Here is an 8,917-nt window from a genome sequence, read left to right on the forward strand (position 1 = left end):
TGCCACAACAGTTTCTCAAGAGGTCAACTTAATCACTATAATTCTGGGTAGCTACTACTGTTATAAATAAAGAACTAATACAAGTCTAAATTCTTCGAGCCATATGTCCCTATGACTGACTATATCAGAGGACACAGATTTACCCAAGGCTCCAAGAATTATGGTAAGACCATGCCTAGAGTGATTAAAAGATATGAATGCTTCAAGTTAACCATCTGAAAACAAGCATTATTTTATATAATCTAATTAATAGTAATAGGTACTTAAATCATTGTATTGCTTTAAAACAGAATATTTGATCTCAATGGATCATTAAAAGTCATTTACTACAAATTTTATATTTTAGAGATGAGAACATTCAGACCCAAAGTTTGTGGATTACTTGTCCAGGGTCAATCATTCATCTAGTCTGGGGCTTTGAACTGAGATTCCTGCTTCATAGTTCAAGTACTGTTTCCTTTACTCCATGCTATAAAATATTATAGAAAAATTCTACATATTACTATTTGGTATCATGTAACATATTTATTTCTTTTCCACATAGCTTGAAGCAGTGTATTTGATGAAAAAAAAATCCATATTTTAGTTGATTCAAGTACAGCTAATAGAGAATCATAAGGGCCATTTGGAGGCCAAGAGAATTCTGTAGGGACCAAATACTAGACACTACCACTTACTAAAAGAATAGGAAATTTTGAAGCATGTAGCAGCTCAAAAATCCTGACACATGCTGCTGGGAAAAAAAGGGATAAAATAATGTTACTCATCTTCAAGGTTGTCAGGTTGACAATCAGTACTGTGATTCATCTCTGAGGCCTACGAACTTGGCACTACCATGAAATAGATAAACGTAATCCAAGTGACTGTTTAAATCAGAACCGATTTGATTGTTCACTTGTGATAGATACCAGGGGCCTAAAAAACCTTTCAGCATCTCTAAATGAGAAAACTTTGAGGTGACAAAAATGCTTTGATTTTACTTTGCAGTTTTTATTATCATGAAAAGATAGATGATAGATGATTGATAGATAGATAGATAGATAGATAGATAGATAGATAGATAGATAGATAGATAGATACATGATAAGTAAATGATAAATAGATAAATATAAATAAGTTATAGCACCTATGTTAGAGAGGAGTCAAATTTTCCAGTGAAATTCATTAGTTTATGAAATTATATCTACATTTGGCACTGTAATTTTTTCACTTTTCAGTATTATGCTCCACAAATAAAAATAGCCAAATCGTTTGAGAGAACCTACAACTTATAGACTGATGGGAATAACACAACTCACTTATATTGAAGAAGATAAAATAAAAGCAGATTGAACCAACAGGAAAAACCTTTCTCAAAATTCTACACCATTAACAAACACTTTGTTGCCCTTTGAGAATAGAAAGACATGATGGATAAAAATTTTATTTTTTGTTTGAGTGTTTGTTCAAGTAGTCCAAATGGATCCTCCTATTTAAATTAAAAAAATTAAAAAAAAAAGACTTCAGCTATACCACCCTGAACATGCCCGATCTCATCTAATCTCGGAAGTTAAGCGGAGTTGGGCCTGGTTAGTACTTGGATGGGAGACCACCTAGGAATACCACGTGCTGCAAGCATTTAAAAAAAAAAAACTAATCAAATAATTAATTTAAAAAATGAAAAGAGTTTCATTTATTTGATCAACAAAACTTTATTGAGTGTTTACTACATGTTAAGCAATGTAATGGAGAATAGGGATGATGAATAAGGTAATTCATACTATAAAGATGAGAGAGTTAACAGATAATTCTATTAAGCATGATTGTATCCCTCAAAGAAGAAAATATCAAGAAACATGAAAAGTGTAGTCATCATCGGGAGGGAAGGTAGGGAAAGACACAAAAAAATTAGTTTTGTAAACTTACAGCCAAGTTCAAAAGGAATAAAAGCATCCAGGTACCAGAAATAGAAAGCCAACAGCCAAAAAAGTAAGCTGAAACTGATGCAGCCTGACCTATGTGGGAAGTGAATTCAGATATATACCCAAGAGGCTGAGGGCTGGGATTATAAATACTAACGGGAAGGCAGGCATCATGGATCCCAGCCCAGCAAGGCAAGAGACTGATACCAATAACTATGCTTAAACCCTGAAATCATGAAGGACTGAGCAGTTAACAGCATGAATTCTAGGATTATTATGCTTGAGTTTAAATTTCAACTCAACTTCCTAGATGTGTGATCTTGGCCAGGTTACTTACACTCTTTGTCTGTTTCTTTATCTATGAATTAGACATGAACAAAACCTATCCATAAGCCTATATCAATGATTCTCAAAGATGGACGATTTTGCCCCATAGGAGACTTTTGTCAATGTCTGGAGATATTTCCAGTTGTCACAATTTGGGAGGTGCTACTGGCATCTAGAGGGTAGAGTCTAGGAGGGCTACTGAACATCTTAGAATGCCTAAGGTAGCCCCCCATGGAAAATAACTATCTGGCTCAAAATATCAATAGTGCTGTGATTGAGAAACTTGGATTATATTATAATGATTAAATGACTCATTATTTGCAAATTATTTAAAGCAACACATAGCATATGGTAAGTACTATATAAGTATTGGTTATATTTTTTTAAATACATACATAATTTAACACATACACATATACTATTCATCCAGAGTTTCTGTGCTAGCTGATCCTTCTTCCTGGTATGCTATTTCCACAGAGGGCCATGTGTCTCACTTCTCACAAATCTTGCTCAGATACCATCTTATCAGAGGGAACATCCTTGACCACTTTATCAAAATCTTACCAATCCTGCTACTTTCTCTCCCCCTTATTCTGCTACATTTTTTTCCATTGCATGTTCAGCATCTGAAATACTACATATTTAATTGTTGGTTCATTGTCTAGACTACAACAAAAATTGTTTGCTGCTCCAATATTACACTTTTATTCTGCCGTGGATTTGTTTTAATGCTATGAAATAGATTGCAAGATGCTTGCAGATATGAATCATAATTTATTATGTGTTATCTTCTGTAAATTCTACTGTAACACTCTGCAAACAGTAGATGTTCAGCTAACATTTGTGGAAATGTTCATCAAGTAGTTGGAGTCATGTGCCTAGAAATGAGGGAGGAGTATGAAGTCAGATTTGGCTATTTGGGAGTCATTTGAAGTATGCAATTATCCAGATAATTCAGACCTAGAAAATATTTTTTAATAAAAAAGGCACTTACCCAGAAGAAATTAACTACTTCATTGGTAGTTAACTACCTCATTGGTCTTCATAAATCTTAGTCTTATTATCAATCCCTGAATTTTCTCTCTGTAGATACAAATATTTTGGTGAATGCAGAATATAAGTCATGCAGCAGTTCAGAACCAATTGCCAGAGGGCAATATTATATCAGGAATTGGAGAAGGAAGAGAAAGGAGAGCAACTGGGATTTTCTTGAGTAAATACAATATAGAATAATTCAACTGTGAAGAGCACATATGAGACCCCCAGTGCATCTACATTTAGGGAGAAATGCAGCTTTAAAGATGTGCCTTCATGTGGGAAAAACCCTTTTTATTTCAAATGTACTCCCAGTAAGTGGCAGTTTTTATATGAAAATGGTGCCGCATTCGTAGCACATCACTTGTCTCATGTGACAAAAGCATGGAATATGCAAGTCATTTCTAAATGCTCTAAATTCTTTGGAGACTGTACAGATTATATTATATAATATTTAGGGAAGTAAGTGCTGCTTTAGTCAGTTGGCAAAAACAGTTCCAGTGTAACCCTCCCCCATTTTCACAAACACAAAACTTCTCAGATGAACTTTCGAGGGCTGGTCGTAGCTGATACGCGGTATTCATTGCTTTTGTTCTGTTTTTATTTTTATTTCCCAGTAGTATGATTAAAAATGATCTTGACACCTGTCAGTTATACAAATTATTTTTATTTTAGTTTTATTTCAAAAGAACTTTTTTTAAAAATTTGAACAAATATTAAATAAATGAACAAGCTTAAACTTCAGACTTCATAAATGTTTAATTCCTCAGAAAATTAAAATTGTGCTTAGGAAATAAAAATTCACAACAAATTGATGTATGCTCATTCTAATAATGCTTTTTCATTACTTATTTTTATAAGACCCGGTGAGTAAGAAACTTTCATTCCCTAGTGAGCAAATAATTTCCTATTTTCTTAGGATTCTTTTTCTTAGGTTAACTATCCTTCAATGTTATTCATTTGATATGAACCCTCTCTTCCTCTCCAAGCTTATTTACTAGTGACCCTCACCATGCATTCTCTTCTCTGGGACCACTGGCCTCCTTCTCTCCCATTAGTGCCTCATACATTTCCACCTCAACCTCCTTTCTCATGCCATGCCTCCTCCTTCTCTTCTTTTTCTGACTATTCAAATCCTGCCCCCCTCTTCAGTTCATACCTTAAATCCTGTATTATCAGATTTCTGCTTTGACCCGCAGTGTTCTATCTGTCCTCTAAGATTATAATAATTACCTTAAACTGCATTTTCTTTGATTTTAAAGTAAAATATATATGCACAAAAATGCACAAACCATAATTATGTGGCTCAATTAATCTTCCAAGGTAAATATACCTTACACCATTACCTAAATCCGGAAAGAGAATATTAACAGATCCTCAGAACTAAACTAAATCAGGGGGATCTGAAATAAAATACCTGCAATGGCCATGCTTTGTAAATGTAGTTAAATAAGAATTTATCTTTCAATAAAAGAAAATGGGAATCATAGAAATGCATTATGAATATGATTTATGTAAGAAAGATGACAAGGAATTCCAGTCTTGTTTTATACTAAAAACAATAAAGTAAGAAAGACCTAGATCCTATAGTTTAATACTAAAAGACTGATTAATATGAATCTCATATTTATAATTAATATGAATTTATGTGGTTTCTGTTAAAATAAAATTTTAAGGCATCATTTTGAATATTTCACCACTTTTGACCTAATAAGTAGTGATAATGCCCAGCAGTGATTGTAGAAATGGAAAAAAGAAATATGTTAAATTGGAGGAAAAAAATGTAGAAAGCAATATTGGCAAGACTTGATTTAATGCTAAGGTAAAAGAGAGAGAGAAAACCTGAAAATTTTCAGTTTTCTAGCTTAGACACCTTAGTGGCATCAGTAAAGATAGTATAGATGAAGAGGAAATTGGTGATGGAGAACAAATGATGTTTGTTAGTATATAGCTTAAGTTTGAGTTGTCTACGGGACATCCAAATATAAGAATCTAGATGATCCTTGGCTAGAAGGATTTGAAACTTGGGAAAGTGCAAAGAAAGAATTTGAGGACAACAGCTGTACCTGAAATCATAAATATGTAAAGACCAACCAAGGAACATGTAAGCTTAAAGGGTAGTTGAAGGAAGAGATATTGCCAAGGAGAAAGAAATAAAGTACAGTTCTCATTGTGCTCTGTAGTTACAGTCTATTAAGTCAGCAAAAATATTGCATTAGAGAATCCTAAACCATTGCTTATAGGGGAAGTACAGTTAGGTTCCTGCAAGCCTCTAATCACAATGTTTTTAACTAATAAATACATAACTTTGTTTTATGTGTGTTTCTGCTTAAAGACACTTTATTTAATACAAATTGTTTATTCATTAGTGTTGAATTCATAGCCACCAGCACTGTATCTCATACCTGAAAGAAGACGTTTTCTTCATAAGACACATCACAGTCTTACTCTTGGCACATTAGATAGCTCTTCAGCACTATGCTTTGGGGCCATTTTAAGCAGAGAAATCATCAACAAAAAACACAAAAATGCAAATATATATACGTGTGTGTGTATGTATGTATATGGCACTTAATGGACTGTAAAAAGGACATTTGTTTACAGTATGAGAGCTGAAACAAGACAGCAGACAGCTGTCTTTTAGGATTTCAGCTGGCAACATGCACGTGGAGATTCTCAAATTTTTCACCACCCTGTGCATGTCTGTGATTAACCGTGAAACTGCCATAAGTATGATTTGAGGGTTACAAATAAATATTAGCAAATAGGCAAATTTGCAAATATGGAATCTGCTGATAATGAGGATTAACTGTAGTTAGAAATGCATTAAGGAGCCATGGTAAATTCATCAGTGCTTAGACCATGTAAAGAAAGGAAGACAGCTTGCAGTGGATTGAAGAGTAAGTATGTAGTGAACTGAAGTGGATAGAGTGGTTAAGGAATAACTTTAGAAAGTTTAAGAAGAAGGACTAGAAAACTGAAATCTTCTTTAAAATATAAGGAATGCATACCTTTTTCCAACCAGATCAGTGATACAGAGATTAAGCTGATTCTAATGTATGTGTTTTTTGTTTGTTTGTTTGTTTGTTTTTGTCTATTTGAGAAAGCAACCATAAGAAAGTAGGCATTTTAAGGATTAAGAAATATACTTGCTTAACAACTCTGTATGCAGTATTTGCAATCGACTTTTATTAAAATAATTCAGCCTTCATGTAGGGCAACATCCCAGGAAGGAAGATTCTATTGGCGCTATTACGATGCCTGTAAAAGGAAACAGTGTTTGACACATATTCCTTGTAAATGCTGAGCCTCTTACTCCAGCAGCAGCATTAGCTGACTCAATAGAGGAAAGTGATTTCCAAATGAGTATAATTTGGGGGGAGGGAGGGTTCAAAAAGTAATGTCTACCTAAACATAATTATAACCATAAATGTTTCTAACATTTAAAAAGTATAAATAAAAAGCAAACCCTGAAGAGGCTGTGCCTTCTAAAACTCTGTATAATGTTAGGAAAACTTTTTTAATTTGAAAAATGATATATCCTTAATTTCTTCTTTTAAAGTACCACTAAACAAATCTTTTCACATAAACAATTTCAATGAAATGAAAATAACAAAATTTGAATCAACAATCAAAAGAGAATTTGCTACAAGAGAAGGCAGATGTTTTCAACTTTTTTTCTCACATAATCTCTAACTTATATTTTATGTGGGCAAAATCACAGTTTATGAGAAAAACCCCTGTGAAACAGTTTATATAGAATTATTTATATTTTCCACCATTTCTATTACTTTTGGGGGGAAAAAAAACACTGTTAGCCAGACTAACAGGAGACATTTGAAAGCAACTGAAAGAAATTGAATGTGTAAACATAGTTTGATGATTTAGGTCAATATCAGGTAAAAAACAAAAAACAAAAAACAAAAAAAACTTTTCAGCACACAAAAGGTTGACCCATGAAACTCTCAGTATAATAAATATGTCATACAGAGTAATAAGAATGGTTGAGTGTGGGGTTCTACTTTAAGCATGACTAAATTCCTCCCAGATTGACACCCAGCTGTCCCCTCTCCAAGGTAAGAACTATAAACTCTGGTAAAACTATAAAATTCTACCTAAATGCACTGAAGAGCCAACAACCATACAGCTGCTGAAAGAAGTCAACAATTGAAAGAAGGGACCTGCCCAGGGTGAGTTTCCCTTTTTTTTTTTTTTTCCCAGCATTTAACCTGGAAGTAGGGTGCAGTTATTATTGTGTGGGGCAGCTAAAATTTCAAAACAAAGCTGGCAGTTTTTCTAGCCTAAGAAACCAGAGGACAGAGTTTAGGGCAACCGTAGTCGTTGGAAAGTGAGAGGTATCTTGGAGAAGCCAAAAGAATTAAGCCCCAAATTTTATGTATAAACCCTGCCCAAATCTTTAGCTAAACCCTTAAGCATGCATATGCAGGACAGAGTCAAAATAACCCAAGTAAGGATAAAAGAACTAAACTGATGCATCTGAGTTTTCTGCAAGACAGAGTTTGTGGTTTGAGCCCCAACAACTTAACTTTCTACTAAAACAAAAATATCAACACTCTTCAGAAAAATAATGGGAACCAGAGTGTCCATATCTATATTCCCAAGGCACAAGATATGATCCAAAATTACTTAATATATGAAGAGCCAGGAAAATATGGTTCCTTATCAAGAGAAAATACTATCAACAAAGATCAATCCAGATATGTATCAGATGTTGGAATTAATAGATAATGATTTTAAATAACAGACCAGCAGCTATTATAACTGTGTTCAAGGATGTAAAGAAAATATGTTCACAACAAATAAAAAAAGAAAAAAATAGAAATTCTAAGCAGAGAAATAGAAACTATTTTAAAAAAAGACAGAAAATGTAAACTCCAGAACTGAAAATGTATCTGAAATAAAAATGTACTGAATGTGCTTAAAGAAGAACGGAGATGACAAGATTCAGTGAACTTGAAAATAAATCAATAGAAATTATCTAATCTGAAAAAAAAAAGAAAGAATGGGTAAATATGGCAGAGGCCAGGTAGTTATTTATCAAGCTCATTTCCTTTTCTCCTCAGCCTGATGCTAGACTATATTTCCCAGCTTCCATGCCTTTGGGTATAAACACATGATTGTGTGTGCCCTCGCTGATATAATACAGGTGGAAGTGAGGTCCATCGCTTCCAGTGATGAACCATGTAAACATTTTATATCTTTTTCTACATTCTTTCTTCAACAAGCTACCAGTTGAAGGCGAATATCTAGGGCGATCCCAGGAGCTATGCACTGAAGGTGGCACAATCTCCATTTCTGAATGCTTAGTGAAGCACAGCCATCTTTTCCAACATAGCCACATTAGCAAGAAATAAATTTTTATGGTGCTATGGTCCTTAGATATTTGAGTTGGCTTTTTTTCCAGCACATATTGTTACCATACTAAAACTAATTATTATGACCTTTGATGTCATTTTTCATATAATAATTTCATACTTTGTCTTCAACATCCTTCCAGTCCAGTCTTTATATTAAAAATGAAAAGAATTTCTGAATAATTCTTCTTTATAACTAATACTTTCTTCCCAGATTAATCATAAATAATAATATTTAATAAAAATATTTGAATAGATTTTATAATTTAAAATTTCTTT

The 8,917-nt window shown here is 33.4% G+C and overlaps 1 pseudogene; it reads left to right on the forward strand.

The window, feature by feature from the left end:
- The first annotated feature begins 1,498 nt into the window (after positions 1-1,498).
- Positions 1,499-1,617, forward strand: LOC111729653 (annotated as a pseudogene).
- The last annotated feature ends 7,300 nt before the right edge of the window (positions 1,618-8,917 follow it).

Source organism: Pteropus vampyrus, unplaced genomic scaffold, assembly GCF_000151845.1.
Source record: "Pteropus vampyrus isolate Shadow unplaced genomic scaffold, Pvam_2.0 Scaffold273, whole genome shotgun sequence".
Classification (NCBI taxonomy): Eukaryota; Metazoa; Chordata; class Mammalia; order Chiroptera; family Pteropodidae; genus Pteropus; species Pteropus vampyrus.